General features: G+C 42.2%; 1 pseudogene; it reads right to left on the bottom strand.

Annotated features, from left to right (window-relative positions):
- Positions 1–3,359: 3,359 nt before the first annotated feature.
- On the bottom strand, positions 3,360–15,220 carry LOC143715569 (olfactory receptor 51I2-like; annotated as a pseudogene).
- Between the last annotated feature and the right edge of the window lie 9,528 nt (positions 15,221–24,748).

Below are 24,748 nucleotides of genomic sequence, written 5' to 3'. Positions count from 1 at the left end.
TCCTATGGACTGGATCAATGCGCTTTTCTACTCCAGTTGAGTTCCCTTAAAATTGAACCCTGTTGAGTTCCTCCACACCCCTCCGACGTCGGACGTGCGGAACGTCTGGTGTTAGGCCTACCACTCGTAAGCAGTGTGGAACCTGTGTTAGGCTGGGTCCATATGTTGCGGTCCCTACGGCGACCCCATATGTGTATTCTTCCACGATACGGCTCCCTGCGGCGAGCCCGTGTCTTCCCTCGGCAGAGTCTCTCTGCCGTCACTGTCCGGTGTGTCTCCCCCCGTCTTAGGCTGGAGCCACCCCAGTGACATTCCATATGTTAGACTGCCCGGTTTCCGCCCAGTTCATATGTGTATTCTCCACGTTACCTCCATCTGGGTTGGATGTGGCTTCGGCAGCGTCCCTTCCTTCCAATGTACGGGGAACGCTTTCCCAGTGGTGCTGTAGGAACAGCAGTGACTTCCCTGGCCTAAGCCCTGTCCTTCCCCGCCTTAAATTTGCTGGGGCATCAGGAGGCTTTGGTTTAGGCACTGGAAGGTGGCAGCGTTAGTGGCGTGTTCAAAGGGTGATCCCAATTCAGTCGACCGTCGACTACGTCTGACGTTATCGACTGAAAGGGAACGTCCTGGTTGCGTATGCAACCCACCGTTCCCTGAAGGAGGGAACGGAGGACGTAGTCCCCTTCCCACTACCGCTGGACCAGCGCTGACCCCGGGTTACTCTCGGCTCCTCAGCGAAAAGCAACTAGTGCGTGCATCCACTTCCGTATTTATACCCGCGCCGCGGGGGCGGAGTGTGTGATGCAAATCACGCACGCCAAATTCCATTGGCTCGTTCAATAGTAATCGAAGATGATAGGCTCTCTAGCGTGATCCCAATTCAGTCGACCGTCGACTACGTCCTCCGTTCCCTCCTTCAGGGAATGTTGGGTTGAATATACCCAAGCAGGACGTTATATTTGTAACCCGAGACAATTCCTTTCAGATGGGAACTCAGGATTTATCTCAATATAAAATATTAAGAAAGATCTTAATAATTGTACAGCATAAAAAAATATATCCACATATTTATTATAACTCTTAGTATAGTATAACTCTATCACTTTTATTATTATTATTTCTATTAACAATATATAACTACACCAAATATCACAATTTGTAATTATTCGATATAAAGTATGTTGACAGCTATTGTTTGAACCTCTCAAAACTGATTCCTAAATTGTTATTTATAAAAATAAGCCAAGTTCAGTCTGACAATGTAATGCTTTTCATGCAGAATAACAAAATGACCCGTAAGTTTAAAGATCTTTATGAAGCCAATTTCCCTCCACTTTTAAATTGTTTAAAAAAAGATTTAGATCACTGGAATCTCCTTCCCTTGTCGCTAGGGGGGAGAATAAATGTTATCAAAATGAATATTATGCCCCGATTTTTGTTTCTTTTCCAGTGTATCCCCATCTTCCTAACAAAATCTTTTTTCATAAATATAGATAAACTTTTGTCCGGTTTTATTTGGAACGGTAAAAACCTGCGTATACGTAGGGAAATTCTGCAATGTCACCGATTACATGGTGGGCTTTCCCTACCCAATTTTCAGTACTACTATTGGTCTGCCAACATTAAAAACATAATGCACTGGATTCATTTTTCTATAGTTGAAGACCCAGGTCCCAAGTGGCTAGAGCTTGAAAGTGCATCCTGCACACAAACATCTTTACATGCACTAGCCTGCTCTAAAATACCCTTTCCAGAATCCATATCAACATACTGCATAAATCCAGTGGTGAGGCACTCCCTCAAGATATGGATGCAGTTCAGACGGGCTTTTTCTCTAATTGAGATGTCCACGGATGCCCCTTTGGTGGGAAATAACATGTTTGCTCCCTCCATAACTGATGATGCTTTTATAACATGGACTGAAAAGGGATTGAAAACAGTCAAAGACGTATATATAGATGCCACCTTTGCAAGTTTTGAACATTTGAGAACACATTTTGACATTCCTAATTCACACTTTTTTAGATATTTACAACTTCGCAGTTTTGTTTCCGCACATGTTCCATCTTTTCCTTTGATATCACCAGATTCCCTTTTAGACAAAATACTTAAGATGCCCCTTTGGCCAGGGGAGATTGTTGGTAGGTTATACTCTATACTTAGCATGGACAATTTGAAACCATTAACAACATTAAAACATCAGTGGGAGGAAGAACTGGATACAGAGATATCAGATGAGCTATGGCAGGCCGTTCTCAATAAAATACACTCATCTTCTATCTGCCTACGACACACCATTATCCAGTTTAAAGTTACTGATCGTTTACATTGGTCAAAAGCAAAGTTGGCTAGAATTGCACCAGATATTGACCCAGAGTGTGATCGGTGTAATATAGAGCCAGGCACTTTGTCACATATGTTCTGGAGCTGTCCCAAACTGTTTGAGTTTTGGGAGTTGATTTTTGATTTTCTTTCTAGAGTATTGCATACTCATATTGACCCGTCACCGATCATTGCCATCTTTGGAGTAGTACCACAAGAACTTGGTATAGGCAAATGGGATAAAACAGTGATAGCATTTGTAACTCTCTTGGCCACACGCATTCTTTTATTGAAATGGAAGGACAAGTCTCCACCTGTATTTAAACATTGGATTAACGATGTTATGCACTATTTAACACTTGAGCAAATTCGTTATAATTTGCAGGTTAATAACATTAAATTCAGTAATATCTGGCAACCTGCTCTTACATTAATTGAACAAATGGACTCTAATGACATTGTATGATGTTATTTTATTTATTTTTTTTGCCTTTACACCAGTGGTGCGATGTGGATGGTTGGGTTCTGGGTTGCTAAGTGTTAGTTGTTTGTTGTATGTTAAGATACAATAAAAAGACTTTGATCAAAAAAAGAATAACAAAATGTAAAGAATTTTACACCAGTTTGAAAAAACAAACTGACAATTATTTTATTCTTATTATTTTTAAACAATACACTTATAAAGAATAACTGACACTAATAGTCTATCATTTTTAAAAGATTTCATGGAAGCTTATATTCTATATATAAAGTTATTAATCTGAGCTCATATGATATGGATGGCCCCTTTATTCAGTCAATTAAGAAAGTTACTCTCTGATTGTGTTTCTAAAACCCTTATACCATTTTTCACAAAAATATATTTACTGAGGAGGTTATTTAAAGGAAATCTGTATAGAATTCAGAAAGGTGAAAACTATCACATTTAGCAGTCACTCACAACTATAAGGTGAGTGACTGCTTGATTGAACAATTATCTTTACATTTCTTCAAATTTGGTTTTCTGTGTTACAGTATTACAACAGAAACAAAGCAGGCTATTTGGAGGCTTTTATAAGATGCCTAATGTTTTTGCGGATATCATGAAAGTTTAGACCATAAAAAATAGGGTTTACAAAGGGTGGTATAACAATAAATTCAAGTGAAATGACAACACTCAGGGCTATAGGAAGTTCCCCATTCATAAATCGACTCAAAGTGAGCTCACAAAAAATAGCAACTGAGAAATTTAAAAGTATCACCATGTGTGGAATACAAGTTTTATATGCTTTGCTCCTGAACTCTCATGTGCTTCTTTGACAAATTATAATAATTCTGACATAGTTATACAGTATAAAACTCAAAGGGATAAAAACGGTTGTGATAGTTACAATCAGGCCATAAATATTATTAACCCTTTAAGGTCCGCACCAAGAAAAAAGTGATGGAAAAATTTTTTGTTTGCATTTCTTATCTCCTTATGTCGCTAGTAACCAGACTCAATGTATTTTTTTTCAACACATCCCATAATTTTTTAAATATCGGCCTCTACCAAATGGTTGAGATGTCACTTAATGGTAAAAAAAAAATGGTACCGGAATTCATACACATATTGCCATACTTTTTCATTGCCCTTCATAATTTATGATCAAAACCTTTTCTAATCTTGACAAACACATTGTCAGAAAGGTCTGAGTCTCAAGGTTCCATATTTTGTGACAGAAGTGATATTTGGACAGAAATGTATTAAGTTGTTACAGCAGAATGCATACAAATTAAATTTTTGTGATATCAACTTCAAATTTGGAACACAACTTGGTTAGATATATGGCTTTGATTTTATATTAATTTAATAGTAAAAAATATTTTGTAAAATATATATTTTATATAAAAGAAAAAATATTAAGTACAGTATATTTGATTTAATGTAAATTTAAAACTTCCATAACTTTTTCATACTTTAATTTTTTCAAGTGCTTTTACTTCAGCAATAATCTGCTGACTGTTTTCTTTAAAACAAGACCAGACTTAGGTCTTTATTCCAAAGCATTCTTCAATTACAACCAAGTTTTAATAGTGCATTGTAATGTCCATTTAAAAAAGGGGGATGACAGTTTACCATTATGTGCCAAATCAACCGTTTGGTTGAGAATGTTTTTGAAAAATTATTAAAAACATACTTAAGTTTTTTCATGGAACCAAGTAACATAATTTTGTAAAGTTAGGGCTCTTATAGTGTAATATGTAAAAAACATATATGCTTAGCTTGCAAAATTTCACCAAAAACAGTTCACATGGCTGGGGTGATTTATTTGTTTCTGACATCCATGTTAGAAGAAGTGTTGTGAAAAGTGCTGTTGATTGACACTGTGACATCTAGTGGATGTTTTTTTGGCATAACATACCTCAACCAGATGGTAGAGATGGCTCAATCAGTTTGAGTTAAGTTAGGTACTCCTCAATAAAATATAGTGACTCAAAATGTGCTCAACCATTTGGTTGAGAAGTCAGTTAAAGGCTCAATAGTATTGTTCACACATAAGAGTTTGACAATTTCATAGTTGTGGCAGTACACCTGAAGCAATTTGTTACCACAGATTGTCAGCCCTGCAGTCAAAAGACCACTAATACCAACAAAAGTAATTGGATAAAGCCATGATTCAAAGTTAGAAACCTTGTGGTAATTATGTTGTTGTAATGCAAAGGTTTACTGATCGCAACAAACCTATCAAATGCCATTAACATCAATATTGTAAGTTCAAAAGCTGCATGTGAGTAAATGACAAAATGCCTCGGTTACGACTGTAACATCGGTTCCCTGAAGAGGGAACGAGACGTTGCGTCGATTGACGCTAAGGGAACGCTTTGCGTGATGATGTATTGAAGCACATGTAAAATCAGTCCAATGGCATAACGGGATGTCAGAAGCGGGTGACGTCATGAACCAGGAAGTATAAAAGCGGTTCAAACCCAGCCACCACAGCTTCACAGGGTCTGAACAAGTCGCTTACAGGCACGCAGGAGATATGGTAGGTGACGCAATGTCTCGTTCCCTCTTCAGGGAACCGAGGTTACAGTCGTTCCCTTTCAAGGGAACACGCGTTGTGTCGATTGACGTTAAGGGAACGTCTATACCAACGCCACCATAGCGAGAAGTGCCTGTCCAGTGTGAAATCAGGCGAGCAGCATTAAGACGAGAGCACTCGGGACCCTGGAGTAGAGTCCACGTCCAGAGCATAGAATCTAACGAATGTGTGAGGTGAGGACCAGCCTACCGCATCACAAACGTCCTGAAGAGGAACTCCTGACAATAAGGCCTTAGAGGCCGCCATACTCCTAGTCGAGTGAGACCGAACGGCCATAGGTGAAGGCTGTCCGGTCGACTCGTAAGCAAGTGAGATGGCCTCGACCACCAACTTGCTCATCCTTTGCTTAGATGCAGGGGACCCCTTGTTAGGGGGTCCAAAGCAGACAAATAGCTGCTCAATTTTACGCCACAGGGCAGCTCTGTGGACATAAGCATCCAGCGCCCCCACAGGGCATAGCAAATTGTGCCTTTCCTGGTCCGCATCATGGAACAAAGGAGGACAGAAGGCCTGCAGCACTATAGATCGGGCCACATTAGTGGGGACCTTGGGAACATAACCTGGTCTAGGATGAAGGAACGCTTTAACCATGCCAGGTTCAAATTCCAAGCACGAGGGTGCAACCGACAGAGCCTGAAGATCTCCTATTCTTTTAAGGGAAGAAAGCGAGGAGGAACAGAGTTTTTAAAGTAAGAAAACTGACTGGAACCTCCTCCAGGGGCTCGAAGGGAGCCTGGGAAAGGCCTTGGAGGACAATAGCCAGGTCCCAAGTCGGTACCCTAGTGCGTACAGCAGGCCTCAGCCTCAGAGTGGCAAGTAGGAAACGAGATACCAGAGGGTCTTTACCCACAGACATTCCACCCAAAGGGATGTGGTAAGCACCTATGGCCGCTACATAGACCTTCAGAGTGGACGGGGATAGACCTGCAGAGAACCGATCCTGCAGAAACTCAATCACTGTACCAACCGGGCAGTTAACTGGGTTCAGCTGACGGTCACTGCACCATGAATTTAAAACCTTCCACTTCAGGGCATAAAGTTTCCTTGTGGAGGGAGCTCTGGATTGTATAATGGTCTCCACAACCTCGGTTGAGAGACCTGATCCTATCAGCTGGGCCCCCTCAGAGGCCAAGCCCACAGGTTCCACAATTCGGGACGAGGGTGAAATTTTGAGCCCTCTGCTTGAGACAGTAGGTCCCTCCTGACGGGAAGCTCCATAGGAGGCCTGTTGAGACTCTAGATCTGCCAACCACACTCTGCCCGGCCACCGCGGGGCTATAAGAAGCAGGCGCAGATGGTCCCTGCGAACTCTCTCCAGAACTCCCGGGAGCAATCGGGGGAAAAGCATACAAACGCAGCCTCGGCCATGTCTGTACCATCGCATCCAGTCCGAGAGGAGCTGGATGCGTGAGGGAGAACCAGAGTGGACAGTGAGACGCCTCTCGAGAAGCAAACAAATCCACTTGAGCCTGGCCGAACTCCCTCCATATCAGTTCCACCACCTCGGGGTGGAGCCTCCATTCCCCGGGCCTCGGCCCCTGTCTTGACAGGATGTCTGCTCCTATGTTCTGGGTCCCCGGAATATAAGCTGCTCTGAGTGAAAGCAGCTTGCCCTGGGACCACAAGAGGATATGGTGCGCCAGTTTGCACAGTGGACGCGAACGCAAACCCCCTTGATGATTTATATAGGCGACCACCGATGTATTGTCCGTGTGGACCAACACATGGTGGCCCCTGAGGTCTGGGAGGAAATACTTGAGGGCAAGAAAAACAGCCATCATCTACAGGCGATTGATATGCCAGGAAAGATGATGGTCCCCCATAGACCCTGAGCCGAGCATCCCTCTAGGATCGCTCCCAAGCCCGTGAGGGAGGCATCTGTCGTTAGCATTCTGCGACGACAAGAAGCTCCCAGCACGGGTCACTGGGACAGGAACCAAGGTTTCTTCCACATAACCAGGGCACGTAAGCATCGCCGCGTAACCTTGATTATGCGAAAGGGGTTGCCCCTCGGGGAAAACCCTTAGGTCCTGAGCCACCACTGCAAGGGTCTCATGTGCAGCAGGCCAAAAGTGATAACGTTGGACGCTGCTGCCATCAGACCCAACAGTCTCTGAAAACTGTTTCACAGTGATCAACTGGCCTAGCTTTATTCTTTTTACGGCTGACAGAATGGACTCTATGCGTGCCGGAGACAGGCGCGCCCGCATCGACACAGAATCCCAAACTACCCCTAGATAAGTGGTTCTCTGTAGTGGAGAAAGTACACTCGTCTTGGCGTTTAGCCGTAACCCCAGCTCTTTCATGTGGGCAAGGACGACATCTCGATGCCGAACCGGTAACTGATGCGACTGAGCTAAAATCAACCAATCATCGATGTAGTTCATGATGCAAATACACTGTACACGTAGTGGCGCCAGAGCTGCATCCACGCATTTCGTGAAAGTGCGGGGTGATAGTGCTAGACCGAATGGAAGAACTCGATATTGGTATGCTTCGCCCCCGAAAGCAAACCTCAGGAACTCAGAAACCTTAGAAACCTTCCATCCAACCCACATATGGAAGGATGGAAATATGGAAGTATGCGTCCTTGAGGTCTATCGTGACAAAACCAGTCCTCGGATCTGATCTGTGGCACGATTTGTCTCAACGTTAACATTTTGAACTTTAGCTGCATGACTGATTCGTTCAGAACTCTCAGATCCAAAATGGGACGCAACCATAGTCCGAATTACAGGGACTTACCCCCAAAGGTACAGAAATATCAGTTTTGGGGGGGTCAGATAATTTTTCTAATATTGTGAAAAAATATAATTACAGTTACAAGTCAACTCCTATTTTCACTGTAGGAACATTGTAATGTAAAGCAATTTCAGACACCCCTATTGTGGACCGTACCATTTTTAACCACCGTGGCTAGAAGCAACGGAGATAGAGAACGGTTTGCTGCTGACGTGTATGGATAAATGTAGGTTGCTAGCTGACGTCTAGCTTGTTGATTTTACAACCTTCATTTATTAACGTGTTTTGTTCTTTCATAGGTCATAAGGGTGTCAAAATCGAAATCGATCGAAATTAATTCACAAACTCAAAAATCGAAATAAAAAATCTAAATAAAAAATGGAATCGTCGATACTGCCACGCCCCCATGTCGCGCTCGTGATGGAAAGTTCGGATCGTTTTACTGACTCTATTGTTCAATCTCGTTCATCAAAATTAACTAATCTTTTTTCTAGTCATTTCAGGGGCTTTAAATGTTATACTTTTAACAGGCAAATTCCCCGAACACATCCACCAACGCAATCTTGATCGTATTCTGAATTAAGAAATCATTATAATGCAGTCAAAAGTCTTTTGTTCCGAGTCTTTTGTTTATTTGTCGCGTGACAGAGGCAATGAACGGATCGTTCATGAACGACTCATCACGGCGCGGGAAAAAAAACACACGTGTTGAAAGGCTGTGAGTCCTCTAACTTGGAGTCTATGCCTGAGCCCGAACTTGGACGATATTTCCCGTCACTATCCTCGGGCCGGGCTCTTGATCTATAGACGTGCACTCCCAACGCAATAGAGTGCGGCGCGGGACTAGATTTGATGGCCGAGTGCGAGCGCGGGCGGTAATGCACTCACTCTGTGTGTGCGGGAGAATAAAAAGATTCGCGGGAATCCCGCAAACTAGAAATATCTATGAATAAAACATATAAAAACTAATACATTTTTTTCATCTGTTGCAGAAAAGCAACAAGAACAACTAAAACAAAATAGAAACGATTTACAGGCCAGAGTTTCTATTTATAACATGTTTGCAGCGTTGAGCGATTTAGCCAATCACAGACATATGTGTTGATTTCTTGAACGCAATGGCCAAATCAGAAGCATTTAAGATAGACTCTCCTCACCGCTCAAAACGGACTTTTTGTTCAGTGCTGAATTCTGTAAGCTGGCAAATCCAAATAATTATAACAAACAAAGTGTAGGCTATATATTATGAAAAATTCATTGTGCAGTCAGCTTCACTGATAATAACAGAGATGTGTGAGATTGCGATGAACTGATGTCAGCTTTTTAGGAGCAACAGCAACCTGTGCTTAAAAAAAAATTGAGAATCGAATCTAACCGTGGCCTTAGAATCGAAAATGTAATCGAATCGAGGATTTGGAGAATCGTGACACCCCTAATAGCTCATGGCACGCCTTCATACATTGAATTACCGGCTACTTACCTGCTACTAACTTACCCACTGAGGCTAGTAAAGTGGACCTTGGTTAGTTACCAAGGTTAGTTAGCAAGGTTAGGTAGCAAGATAATTCTCTATTTAAATCAAGCTTTACATTGTGGTGAGGTAAAATCAGGGGCGGATCTACAAACAACATTGTTAGTGTATTAGAGGCGTGGGCGCGATCGAACTGTGTGTGTGTGAGAGAGAGAGGGGCGGGCGCGATCGAACTGTGTGTGTGTGTGTGTGTGTCCTGTGACTAAATCTGTCCATATTTCCTCAAAACTCACTAGAAGACATCATTTGAGGGGTCTTTTTCTTTTCTTTTTTCTTTTTAAATCTCCTGGGGAGCATATACTCCCCAAACCCACCAAGAATTGCTTTTTCACAAAGTACAATTTATACCCAGGGGGCAAAACACCTGTTTTTTTAGGAAATCAGACATGGGCTGCTGTAAAAGGTTGTCATATAAAAATGAAATCTATGATGTCTGAGGATCACAACCTGGTCAACAAGCTGCTGGAAACTTGTAATTAGGGTCAAAACAATGCTACCTCAAATTCTGCTTAAACTCCCCGGAATCACCCAAACATGCTAAAAAGGTTTAATTATATTCATGAATCTTGAGCCATATCTCCCTGATACTTTATGCTAGAAACACCTTTCAAAAATAACAGCCACTACTTTAAACTGCTGTAATGTATCAGATAAATATTTTTTTTTAAATTTTCTTTGCATAAATCTATTAATCAACCTCAGTCCTGATCAAAACTACTAAATGTTTAAAAAAAAAAATCAGTATTTTAACTCTTTAATCGCCAAATTCATAAATGATGTCACTGATTTGGGGAAAAACACACTAAATGACTTATTTTCAATATAAAATGTGATTGTGGATTGGATTTTTTTTTACCTTTTATCACAGTCTTGGACATGTCAAAGATTAGAAACAACATTGGTTTTTATGCATTGTTAGTTTTTGTGCAGCATCAGATTTTATCTTTTTCTCCCTCATTTACTGTTCGTGGCTGTTTTTGCCCCATTGACTTCCATTATAACCACATTTTTTGATTGCAAAGCCATGACACCATATAATCATGCATTTTTGATTGTTGGTGTTGTTCCCTGTTGGGAAGAGGTAAAATTTGTAATTTTTACTGTTGATAACCAGGTGGCACCATTAACCCTTTAGATAGGCCTGTGCAAAAAACAGCTTAGTTTAACACTTTTACATGGAGTTATATGGAGTATTAAAGCATATTAAAGTGTGTGTGTGTGTGTGTGTGTGTGTGTGTGTGTGTGTGTGTGTGTGTGTGTGTTGACCGGGTTGTCTGCTAAACCCCCTTTGCCCCCTGGGTATTAAGTATAGACTACACAGATTGTTGATAGTGATTACACAGAGAAAGGGTCCACAATTCACAAATTAAGACCCACACCATCCAAAAACCCAGCTACATTACTACATTACACGGAGTGGGAGTCAAATCAGAAATGACTCCCACTCCGTGTAATGTAGTGTAGAGAACAAAAATCATTCAATGAAAACCGTAGCATTTTAAATTATGAATAATGTCCATGGCCCCCCTCCTGAAACCTCATGCCACCCCTTTTTACCACCCCTGTGGTAGTATGGTTTTTCATAGTATGCTTATTAATCACATTAAAGATTGCTCAGGTTTCACATATCTCCAAGTAATTGTGTTGATTTGACACTGACTACCATAGACTATAATGGAAAATTGGTTTCTGTTTATACAGTATATGAGAGGGTTGGGTCTTACCTCCAGGTCTTATGAAATCTAAAAAAATAAACCAAATCAATATTTCATGAAATAGGCTTCTTGAAAAGGTATTACTTTTACTAGTAATTAGAATGGTATTTCAGTGCACTTAACTTCTAACTTTTGGGAGTTGATCAAAACAGTTCTCTTTTGGATATATAATAACAATGAGATATTCTGTAGCCTACTGATTATCAGTTTGTCGCATGTTTAGACCTTGTATGTGTGTTGCACAACACATGTTGCACTTGGCGATCACGGTGGGGATTGATATGGTAGTGGACCATGATGGTCATAGAAGAAGAGAAGGAGCAGTACCCCCCAATTATGGTGGGGTAATTCGCACTCTGGACGCAACCCCCCATCCTTCTTCGGAACAATGAAGTATCGGCTGTAAAGCCCGGAGTCCCTGCTGGAGGGAGGTACATATTCTATGGCGCCCTTCTCCAACAGACTTTTCACTTCTTGTTCCATTACCAGAACCTGCTCGGGGTCCACCACAGTGGGTAGGACCCCCATAAACCTGGGCGGGCGAGACCCAAACTGAATCTGATAACCCTTTTCTATAGTCTGCAGGACCCAACGAGAAATATTTGGCAGCAGCTTCCACGCTGTCAAAAATTCTACTAAAGGTACCAGCTTCTCGAGACTGGTTTCTGGATTTAGTTGTTGTTGAGCAACCAGCTCGTCGCCCTGTAACGGCGAACTGGCAGGGAACGCCTGAACTGACTGCTCTAGAACCCTCCTCGGAGGGGGCGGGCATCCCAAGACCACTACGTTTTCGGGTGGACCCCGAGATATGGGGTCGCCGGAGACCGCTGCGCTCTGTAACACACGAGGTGGCAGGGTTGGCATAACGGTCCCCCGAGGGCACCGAAGGGAGGCGGGCACCGTATAATGAGGTGTTAACCGCTCTCCTTTCGGGGGGAACTCCCCTCGATGGCCTGCGCCCTCGGTTGCAGGACCTTTTGTTCGCAGCCTTCTTGGACAAAATAACGGTCCTTAGATCCGGTTTTTGCCTTGAAGGCTGCTGTTGAGCGGGCTTTCCCTGTCCCCATTTTTTTTGTGGGGGAGCACTGGAGGCCACGCTCTGTTTCTGAGTGGCACGGTGTGAGGAGCTGGCTTTTGATGTTTGGGGATGCTCCCACTCAGCAGCCCCAGAGACATGAATCCGACGGGGGAGGAGTTTTTGGAATGCAGCCGCCTGTTTAGTGGACTACTGAAACCTCTCGACGACCGAATTTACTGAATCGCCGAAGAGGCCAGTCGTCGAGACCGGTGCATCCATAAGAAAGTGTTTATCCCTCTCTTTTATACTCCTCAAGTTGAGCACGAGATGTCTCTCAGTGGCCAACAGAGCTGCCATAGACCGGCCGATAGATTTAGCCGTCTCCTTGGCGGCCCTGAGAGACAAATCTGTAGCCCGACGCAGTTCGCAAACTGCGTTCGGGCCAATACCCCCGCCCTCATCAAGGTATCCTAACACCTCTGCCTGGTAAGCCTGCAGCAATGACATGGTGTGTAAACACGCTGCAGCCTTCCCAGCAGCAGAGTAAGCCTTACCCACCAAAGCACATGTAACTCTAACTGGCTTGGTGGGTAATGCCGGGGTCTTAAGGGAAGATGCCGCTTCGGGGGAAAGATAGCTGGCTAATGTTTCTTCTACCTTTGGCATCTCCCCATAACCATGCTCTTTACATTGGGATATATTGGAGTAGTGTGATGTTTGTGCACTGTACTCTATATGACACTGGTTTCTCCCACGATCTCGACACCTCAGTGTGAAGATCGGGGACAAATGGAAGACCCCGGTGTTGAGGGTGTGCGCGAGAGGGCAGGAAGTGTTCGTCAAGCTTGCTTTTCGAGCGAACGTCCTGCTTATCTGACGGCCAATCTATATTTAGTGTCTCGACCGCTCTCGTCACAACCTCAACCAGCTCCTCATACGCGTGAGACTGAGGTGGCGAATCCTCAGACACATGTGTATCAACACTTGCAACATGCAATTCCTCGGATCTGGATAGTTGAAGTATTGGTGCGTGTATCGGGACGGAAGAAACCGCAGCGCGTGCTTCCGAACCCTGATACTGCGCACTGGATCTGTCAGGTGAAGGCAGAGATAAGACGGAGCCCGTCTCTAACCCCGCTGACAGATCCATTTGCGATCCCAAGACTGAAACCTTCGCTGTGCCTCAGCAGCAGCGGGACCTGAGCCCTGGGGAACGTGAGCCTGAGCGTCCTCGCGAAAGAACGGCAGGCAAGATCGGAGTGTCCGCAATAGAAGCACATCACAGTGCTCAAAGCCAGCGCCCTCGAGCGCTGACCGTGCATGCTCCTCTCCCAAACAAACAACGCAAAGAGTGTGTGTGTCCCTACCCGTTAAATAACACGGGCAGGGGTGCACAAACATTCTGAACTGCTGCTTGCTCGCCATACTGATATAAATATATATATATAGACAGACAACACCAAATAACAGGGACAGTTTCACATATAGCGCTTGTGAAGACACAAAAGCTGTCGCGGCTGGGTTTGAACCGGCTTTTATACTTCCTGGTTCATGACGTCACCCGCTTCTGACGTCCCGTCACGCCATTGGACTGATTTTACATGTGCTTCAATACATCATCACGCAAAGCGTTCCGTTAGCGTCAATCGACGCAACGCGAGTTCCCTTGAAAGGGAACTCTGTATGAGACATGCTTCAAAGGAGATTATATGTGCACCATATAGCAGGTCTGTCAATAAACTTGGAAAAAGCCTCTGTACCATATACAGAGTTGATGGACAAGCATGACATCAAAATGTACATGGGCTGGTGCAATGTCTTCTCCAGAATTATTACAAGAATAATAAGAACATTGAAGAATATGACAGCACAGTAAAAAATAAACTCCAATGTGAAGAAAGCATATCTTATGCACCCAAGATTTTCAAACAACATAAAGTAAAAATAGGGTTCCATTTTCCATTTTCCTTACACAAGGAAAACTTTCATTGACCTGAGGAAGAGAGCAAACAAAGTTCATATGTTTTTACGCCATAAATAAGTAAATAAACATTCAGCTCAGAATGTTTAGCCACATTGTCTTATACATATAATGTGACCCTAACTGTAAAGTCATAAGTAAGTGTGATCAGTAATATAATACTCATTCAATTAATTTAATGGTAAGCACAGTAATAATTCAACACAGTCTAAGAAAAACTGTTGTTGTTGTTTTTAACTTTACAAACATTATTAGATATACCTTATGTTATATACTATGAAATGACCATCATTGCATCTTCATTAAAATTGCAGGTAATGAACTCTATTTAGAATTAAATGAACGCTGATTCAGTTGAACTGTGGAGTCACCAGTGCATGCTAGTGTTTTTATAGTGTCTAACACGTCTCAGGAGGCCTGCTGTGGCCTCTCAAGTCTTCTCAAGTTTGATTTAACTGGAAACATAAATTAATAGCATATATGTAAAACATAAATAGAGCATATAAATGTAGCATAATTCTACCTCTAGTGCTTTCCAAACTTTCCACTACAAATAATAATTATTAACTCTTTCCTCATCAGGCTTTTTTTAAATCAATATCACAAAACTAAATTATTTGGTATGAATATCTAAACATGCAATATATCAAAAGAAAGATCATGCTTCTTTTAATTATAGCTTCATGACATATTGGATTCAGAACGATTATCAAAACATAGATGGAGTAGATCAAGTCCATAAACACCAACTTCACAGTATAACTCTAGGTTAACATTTCATCCGGTAATGTTAGGCAATTTTGATTTATATACTGTTTAATGTGTGAGGTTCACGTTATTTTCCATGTGAATTAGCAATGCTTCTATATCTTGTGGATGACAAACAGCAGATGGACTTAAGGGCAGAAGAATAACTTGCAGGCTTAGATGACTGAACAAAAGGTGCTTTAACTGAAGAGTCCACGTTTAAAAGTACAACAAAAGGGAAACCGAGCTTCTATAGAAAAAATACAGGTAACAAAAGATGAGCAAAAGGCAAATCCAAAAATACAAGAGACTTAGCTTTCTTGGCAAAAAAAAAAACAACAACAACAAAAAAACTGCATTGAAGGCTCAAGTCTAAATGGAAGAGGCATGCTTATATATGCCAACACAAATACGGTGAGCTAATGAGCCCCACAGCTGGGAGAAATCAAATACTAATGAGTAGCAACACAATGAATTATACAGAAGCTGGGGCCACCTAGTGGCCGGAAGATCTGCTCATGTCTGTGAATTGTGGAAGCTTGGCCAGGCAGCACAGCTAGAATACAATTAACTGTGGAGGTAGGTGTGGCATCTTCTGCTGGCTCCACTACCATATTACAGTCTTGCTGTGATTGGTGTCTGAGGCTAGGATTGAATTTGGGTCTTCTAGTCAACTGAACTGCTTGTTTACCACTGAGCTATTGTAGATAAACAGCAGATGGACCCAAGGGCAGAAGAATAACTTGCAGGCTTAGATGACCAGGCCGTCACAACAAGGCAAGCAAACCAAGCAATTGCTTGGGGCCCCGAGCTTGCCTGGAGCCCCAAGACAACGACTGGTTAAGAATAAAATGCAACAACGACACACTGGGTAAGCTCCCCTTTGATACATTTTACATTTATTCATTTAGCTGACGCTTTTATCCAAAGCGACTTACAATTGCTACAATTGCTAATTATGTCAGAGGTTGCACGCCTCTGGAGCAACTAGGGGTTAAGTGTCTTGCTCAGGGACACATTGGTGTCTCACAGTGGATTCGAACCCAGGTCTCTCACACCGAAGGCATGAGTCTTATCCATTGCGCCACCACCACCCTAGTCACCACCCGCGCCACCACCACCCTGATAGTCAATGCAGTAAAGTGCAATGCTACTGTTATCGGGATCCCCCTCAAGGGGGCCCTCTCAGTAGTCACTGACAGCAGCTAGCCAACCACAAGATCTCTGCTGCCGGTGTTGTACCGAATTCTGACTCCCGGACAAATCGCACTCCCTTTCGCGTGCACGCGCCTGCCACATAAATATGCGCTGAAGCGAGTTTAAATGCACTTCCTTTGCTATATGCATTTATCGATTGATTTTTTCACACAGCAAGCACCCAGATCCTGCATGAAAGGGTTGTCTACACTTAAATAAATTAACGGAAAGTGAACTAGTGTGGATAAAAGATGCAAGCAAACAAAAACACATGGCAGATCGATTCAAACTATAAACTCCGACGGGTACGGAATAAAGCTACCAGCTGTCAAAACAGAACTGTTAATTTAATTTAATTTAACTGAACTTAACTTTTGTGTGTTAAACACGATGTGGTTCATAGAAAAATATTGTTGGCTATTACTCTCCCCATTGCACTTAAATTATCATTAAAATAAATCAATAAATTGTCATTACAAAGTAATAATATTTAACCTTTTTTCATGATAGGCTTTATATAGAGTTCATAAAATACATTCTGTATATTGTATATAATAGAATATATATGAGGCAAATACCTGTTTTTTTTTTTAGCTTAATTGCATCTTAAAAATAGAAATAAAACAAATTATTAGTGATAATTCACACTTATAGCTAAGGATGCAAAGAAATGATTTTAAATTATTAGTTATTTTTCGGCACATTAGGGCCCCAAATGCATTATTTATTTCATTCATTTTTTCAATTTTACATCTTGCAATGTTTATGGATATAGGCTACAATTAAAATAGCTGGAGCGATTGCTTTGTGGTCAGGTGCCCTTTTTTAAAGAAAAACTGCTTACTAGGAGGAAGAGAGATCTTTGTTTGCAGTAAATGTGCTTCTCCTACCAAAGTTGGTGGTTTTTGGTGATTAAAAAACCAAAGGAGAAAGACTGTTGGGAAAAGCCACAATGTTTTCATCAACTTTGAGATGCTACTGGTAGGACAAAGACTTATTTTTCTTTAATGACTACATATTTTGTGTATGTTTGAAAGGTTTTTAATGCTAGTAGTTTAGCATTTAACTTTCTAACTGCATTACAAGCTTTTTATTTACATTGCTGTTAAGTTGCTGTGTAAACTGTGATTGTTTGTACTTTTGTAGTACTTTGTAGTGACTCATATCACATATCTGTTTCTGTGTAGGTTATTAAGCTAACCATCTGGAATTATCATTGAGACAAGTACAAAAAGAAGATCTAGTCATTGATGAGAGATTTTCAATAAATTGCTTCTATGACAAAGAACCAGATGGTTTGAGTTATTCCATGCACCTTCTGAGTTGATTGAAGCCTTTTTTCACGTTTGGGCAGACATTGAGGCAAAGAAAGACCCTGATAAGTTGACACTTAATAACCAACGCTTGTGGATAAGAAGATTAAAGGCTTCTGATGGTCCAGAAAGTAAAGGTGGTGCGAAGGGATCAACATTGTCAAAACAAGTCATCAGTAAATTGAGGTGTTTAAGAAGACGTATCATTGTGACTTGAAAATAAGATGGCAGAAGAAGCTTTAGGGAAAACAGTGGACCAACTTAAGAGAGAGAGAACCACTGCAAAGATATTTGTTACAAATCAAGCCAACCTTCTCATCCGAGAGTCAAGCCAAATTATTGAATCTGAACTCAGGAAGGAATTCCAGAAACTCTCTTCTAGTGCAAGAGCACTTTTTGATGCAAATGATGACTATAACATGGGATTGCTGGCAGAGCTGGAAGCTAAAGCAAAGAGTGATGAGGAAGTGAAGCTTGAAATGCAGCAGGTAGCAGATATTGAGAAGACTGTTAATGATTGTGAGACAAAGCTAGAAGAGGTGCGAAAAATAGTCCAAATTAAAGGTATGGCCAAGAGGAATTGACTGTTGCAGTCCAAGAAGCTGAGAAAGCTTGTGATCATTCTGCTTCAATACCTGTTGCTGGTGTCAATTGTGAAGGATATGAAGTTCATCTAATTCACTTGGAAAAGCTTGTGAGTAGAGCAATCAAAACACTATCCAGCTGGGAGCGATGAATTCCTACAGGAGAGAAGAAGGACTTTGAGAGCAGAGTAAAGCAGTTAAAAGTACAGAATAATGGACTTGTTTCAAGAAACAGTGAGTTTATTACTGCACGTAATGCTGAAAGAAGTTCTCAATTTGCAGGTCCTATAGACCCAAACACAGTTCTCCAAACAGTGCCAATTACACCAGTTGTGAGGATAAGACCAACTAGTTTGCCTAGATTTGGTTGTATGAAAAGAGATTTCTTCCGCTGGAAGAAGGACTGGGAAAGTTTGCAAAAACAAGGTGAACCAACTGGATCAGTAGAGGTCAAGAAAATCCAGCTCCTGGACAGTTTGGATGACAGAATCGTTAAGGACCTAAGGCTGTCAAGTTACAGCAACGGAGAGGATGGAAAATCTATTTGGCAACAAGGTAACAATTGCCATGGAAATTATTGAAGAACTGGAAAGAATTCCGAGTGTGAAGGGCAATCAGCCCAGAAAAGTGATAGACTTTATCCAGACTGTAGAAAAAGCTCTATCTGACCTGACAGATCTGGGGAACATTGGTGCAATTAAGAACCCTCTTGTAATCAAGTCTATTGAGAGTAAACTGCCTGAATTTGTAAAAAGAGACTGGCTTTTCTTCATGATTGACCCTAACAATGGTGTGACTCCAGAAAATCACTTTGACCTCCTGTTGGAGTTTTTTAAGAAGACAGGAAGATGTTCTTGAGAAACTTGAACAGCTCAGAGTCACCGAAAAGGTAGATAAATCTGAAAATAGATTTGAAAGGAGGAAAAACCCAAGTTGGCCTTCTGAAGGAAAGTGGGGTACAAGAACTACCTGTCATCATGATGCTCATGGAAGTGACCGCCAATGCGGGGCAGAGGGTTGGAACTTTGGTAGATCTTGCATCAGATACCAATACATATCCCACAAGGCTGCAGAACGCTTGAGGTTAAGGAGCGAAGATGTCACACTGATAGTGCATGGAGTTGCTGGAATGGCCAACAAGGTGAAAACCAAGCGATATCTGCTTCGAGTCAGAATAAAGACTGATGAGAACAAAGAAAGAGCACACGAGCTTCTTTGTTACGGCTTGGATGAAATTGCTAAGGTGCACAAGGTCATAAAACCTAAGCAATTGCAGAGATTCTTTCCGGAAGTCAAGCTTGAAGAGTTGGTAAGACCTAACGAGATTGAACTTCTTATTAGCCATCGAGAAGGGAGATTAGCCCAACAAAGAGTGAAGGTTGTGGGGGATCTTGTCTTATGGGACAGTCATTTGGCAAAAATAGTAGGTGGAGTTCATCCAGACTTATTTGAAGAGATTAACCTATCTGCATATGAGTCCAAAACAGATTTTGCTCGCTCCATGAGAACAGCCGCAGCAAAAAATGAAGAGGAAGTGGGAGGAATTGAAATGCAAGTGATGTCTAAGTCAGTCCAACTACCTCAAGAAACCAGAGCTGAGACAAACATTGCAGCTGTTAGCAATCGTGAGTTCTTGGAATGGTGGGAGTGGGACAGCATAGGGGCAGCTTGTGAACCGATGTGTGGAGCTTGTCGCTGTGGGAACTGTCAGCCAGGTGGTAAGGAGATGACATTGGCAGAGGAGAGAGAACTCGAAATTATAAAAGGGTGTCTTACCTATCTAGAAAATGATGCTCACAGCAAGTCTCCTCATTGGCACGCAAAATATCCCTGGACTGAAAATCCAGCTTCCCTTCCCAATAATAGAAGTGGAGTAGAGGCAACATTTTTGAGAACAGAAAAGCAGCTCAAGAGGGAGCCAGAGTGGAAAGTCGCTTATACAGCTCAAATTCATGAAATGGTGGAACGCGGGGCAGCAATCAAGCTCACTGAAGATACAGTTAATTCCTGGAATGGACCAGTATGGTATGTGAGTCACCTGATTGCACCAAATCCTCACTCAGTTACGACTCCAGTGCGCTTGGTATGGAACAGCAGTCAGAAATTTAGAGGAGTGAGTATGAATGATCTTCTTCTGAAAGGCCCAGATTTTCTTAATCCGATCAGAGCTGTACTTCTGAGGTTTAGGAGAGGAGTGTATGCTGTCCTTGGAGATATCAGGAAGATGTATAACTCTGTATGGCTGGAGGAAAAAGAAATGCATCTACATAGGTTTCTGTGGAGAGATGATCAGAGCGAAAAAATAGGAGAATATGCAATCACCAGAGTTAACATCGGTGATCGACAAGCAGGGTGCATTGCGCAGTTGGCCATGCGTGAAACTGCAAAACTGACTAAGTTTTCTCATCTACATGAAGAGCGCAAAGTCATCGAAGAGGATAGTTATGTAGATGATATTCTAACTTCCCACAATGATCGGAAACAGCTGGACAAAATAACCGAAGGCATTGAGGAGATCCTAAGAGCTGGAGGGTTTTTCTTGAAGCACTGGATTCGGTCAGAAGAAAGTTGGAAGCCTGGTGATGGTGAGTCAGCAGAGTCAACAGAAGAAGACAGAATTCTAAAACTTCCAAACCAGCTGAGGGATAAAGACAACAAGGCCCTTGGAGTTGGGTATCTGGCAGAAGAGGATACACTTTACATCATGACATCAATTAAATTTTCCAAGCGAAAGAAGAAAATGAGGATAGGACAAAACCTCCTCAAAGAGGAGGTCAGGACTAAGACTCCTAATCCTCTGACCAGAAGAATGCTACTGAGTCAGGTGGCAGGACTGTATGATCCGATTGGACTGGTCACAACGGTTAAGCAAAAAGGGGCCATCCTTGTACGAAAGGCATTTCAGGAGGCAGGACGTGAAAAGTTGACCAAAGATACATGGGATAAACCACTGTCAGAAAACCTCAGAGAAGAAGCCATTGAAGTGTTTGAGGAGTATGTTCAGCTAATGAAGGTAACGTTTCCCAGAGGCATAACACCTGGAGGCTGGAAAGGAAAACCGTTGGGAATAACGTTCTCTGATGGAAGCGATAAGACCTATGGAGCTGTAACATATTTCAGGTGGAAAACAGACCAGGGTATTGAAGTGAGGCCAATTGAGTCCAAGGCCAAATTGACTCCTTTGGATCAAAAAGGGGAAGCAGTCAAGGCTGAAATGTGTGGTGCAGTTTATGCAGCAAGACTTAAAAAATATATTGAGAAACATTGCCAAGTGGAAATTGACCAATGGTTCCATTTGGTGGACAGCAAAACAGTGTTGGGAGCTATTCAACGGGCTAGCTATGGCTACCAGTCCTTCTTTGGCAATAGGATTGGAGAGATCCAGAGAACAACGCTAGTTAAGGATTGGTGGTGGATCCCAGGTGACTTAAACATTGCGGATATTATCACAAGGGGAGGTAGTCCAGAAAGCCTAAAACAAGATTCTGCATGGCAGAGCTGGCCTGTGTTCTTGAAGTGGCCAGTGGAGGATTGGCCAATTAAGTCAGCTGCTGAGATTGCAACTGCTGCACTAGAAGCTATTAACAGACTTCAGAGGAAAGCATTCTCTGCAGTACTAACCAGAAGTCTGGCTAAGAAAAAGCAAGGCTCCGTCCTCCTGGAGAAAATTAAAGTGGGCATTCATGAGGAAGGAGAAAATTACCTCATTGCAGATTCAGGCACTTCTGCAAGTCAGAAGGAAAAGGCTAAGATTGCTCCATCAGGAAGGATGTCTGATGGCATAGTAGCAAGTAAGTTACTTGATGTTGAAAAATTCAGCAAATTGTCCAGACTGATCAGAGTTACTGCTTGGTTGCGTCGAGCTGTGAAGAAGTGGCTGAAGATAAGAACTAAGACCTTGGGTTCATCAAAGTGGGAGGTAAAGTCTTTGGAGGAAAGAGTCAATGAAGCTATCTTGACAGTAAGAGAACAGGAGGATGCTCTTGAAGATCTCTTTCTAGCAGCCCAAGAGAATGTGATTTTTCCTGATACTACCCTCAGTAGGTTGGCAGTGTACGAGGATGAAAATTCTGGACTGTTTGTTTGTGGAGGAAGAATTCAAATCTTCAATGAGGACAAGACTGCAGTTCCAATCTTACCATATAATGCATATGTATCTACACTTCTGGCTCAGGAAGCTCATCAAGTAAACCATGAAGGAGTGGCTGGAACTTTGTTGAGAATAAGAAGAAAAGCTTGGATTATAAAAGGCCGCAGACTAGCTAAGAAATCCGTAGACTGCTGTGTGACCTGCAAGAAGGCAAGGTCGAAGCAATGCCAACAGATTATGGGAGATCTTCCACCAGAGCGGTCAGAACCAGCTGCACCATTTGAGTTCACAACCCTGGATTTGTTTGGACCTTATCTGGTAAAAGATGAGGTAAAGAAGAGGGTAGGACTCAAAGTTTGGGGAGTTGTCTTCTGTTGTATGGCATCAAGGGCTATCAATACTGATATTGTCAGTGATCAATCAACAGAAGGATTTCTGCTGGCATACCAAAGATTTACAGCTTTAAGGGGACATCCAAGCAAACTGTGGTCAGACTCAGGATCAAATTTCATCGGGGCCAAGCCTGTTCTTGAGGATCTTCACAAGTTCCTAGAGCGACAAGACAGAGTAAAGTTAGGAATTGAAGCAGCCAAGAAAGGCACGGAGTGGTCTTGGAATTTTCACCCGGCAGATTCCCCTCACCGGAATGGTGCAGCAGAAGCAGCTGTCCATTTAATTAAGCGGGCCCTACTGAATCTAGGCTGTAATAAAGTTATGTCATGGGGGGAATTTCAAACTTTTCTTTACACGGCAAGCAATTTGGTCAATGAAAGACCTATTGATGCCAGGACAAAGTCGGGAAGACTGTGTGGAATACGTGAGTCCAAACTCTCTTCTCCTGGGTCGTACTGGAAAAAAAGGGGATCAAGGAAGTTTTGAGTTTGAAGACTATCCATACAGAAGGCTAAGAATCATCCAGGAAGAAGTCAACAAATTCTGGAGAAGTTGGTGTCAGCTGGCAGGTCCTAACCTCTTTGTAAGAAACAAGTGGCATACTAAAGAGCGGAATGTTGCCGTGGGAGATGTGGTGGGCTGACCAGAATGCTCTAAGAGGTCAGTACAAGATGGCCAGAGTCGTCAATATAAATGCAGACAAGAAAGGAACCGTAAGAGATGTAATGGTCAGAGTATTCCCCAGCTATTCTGTTTCGATTGTTAAACCAAACCAAGCAGAAACAGCCAAGAATGTAAAACCAACATAAAAGTATTGTGACAAGATCCCAGCTACGATTCTGCATAGGGATGTGAGACGTTTGGTGGTTCTGATTCCCATTGAAGAACATTAAAGACATTTCAGCCAAGAAGTGTGTGTGACCTCCTTGGGTCAGTTGACCAGGAGCTCAAGTGGGAGGTGTTAAGCTGAATTTAAGAGAAAGAAAAAAAAAAAGAAAGAAAAAAAAATGGTTAAAAGTATAAATTCATCATTGTTAAAGAGATTTAAGATCAAAATGAGTGCAGCCTATTGGTTGTGAGCACATGGTGCAACCTGGGAGAGGCAATGTAGCTGTTTGGTCATTGAAACTCCACATGCCACACATAACCAGGGGCCTCATGTACAAAGACTTGCGTTGAATTCATACTAAAACATTGCGTACGGACAAAGCTGTAAATGTGCGTACGCACAAAAAAAAAACAGATGTATGAATCTCTGCGTAAGAAGGTTCCCACGCATATTCTCTTTGTACATCCCAATTAACGTAAAATTGAGCGCACATGCACGAGCACAACGCCCCACCCAGTCTCCTCCCTCAATTAAATCATTTAAATATGGTAATTAGTCCAATTTGGAAAAAGAAACCTGCAAGAACATGGCTAAAGCAAGCAAGAAACGAAATTTCACTGAAAATGAATTAGAGGTCCTACTATTAGAGGTAGAAACAAGAAAAAATATTTTATTTGGAACTTTGTCCTCTGGAATGAATAACAAAAGAAAGAAAAAAGACTGGGAGAGTTTGTCTGATGCCGTCAACGCGGTGGGATCTGAGAGTCGCACTGTAAATGAACTGAAGAAGAAATGGTCTGACATAAAGGTGGAAGTTAAGCGGAGAACTGCTGCGCACCGCCAGAGTGTGGGCAGAACAGGCGGTGGTACAGGGGCCGATGAACTTTCACCCTTTGATCAGAGAGTTGCCTCTATTGTAGGAGACACGTTAATCTCTGGAATCGTATCCGTTGATGTGGGAGACTCGGATATACTGCAGGACTGCCAGCAAGGTAACTAATGTGAAATGTATTTCCTTAACTTTGATACATATAGCCTACCAGCCACCATTTTAATTTTAAAATGCATGCAATGTAGCAAAAAGTACACCAGAGATTTTTCGTATCCACTGCTTTTATTGCAAATGCGTGTACCCATTAATAAGGAACCGATTCAAATTACTGTTAACATGTGGCTGTGTTTATTTGGACTTAGGAACCGCAGGAACAACAGCAGGAACGT

The sequence above is a fragment of the Siphateles boraxobius genome, unplaced genomic scaffold (genome assembly GCF_051911475.1).
Source record: "Siphateles boraxobius isolate OS27281-9 unplaced genomic scaffold, OSU_SipBor_1 6, whole genome shotgun sequence".
Classification (NCBI taxonomy): Eukaryota; Metazoa; Chordata; class Actinopteri; order Cypriniformes; family Leuciscidae; genus Siphateles; species Siphateles boraxobius.
This window is presented reverse-complemented; position numbering and strand designations above follow the sequence as displayed.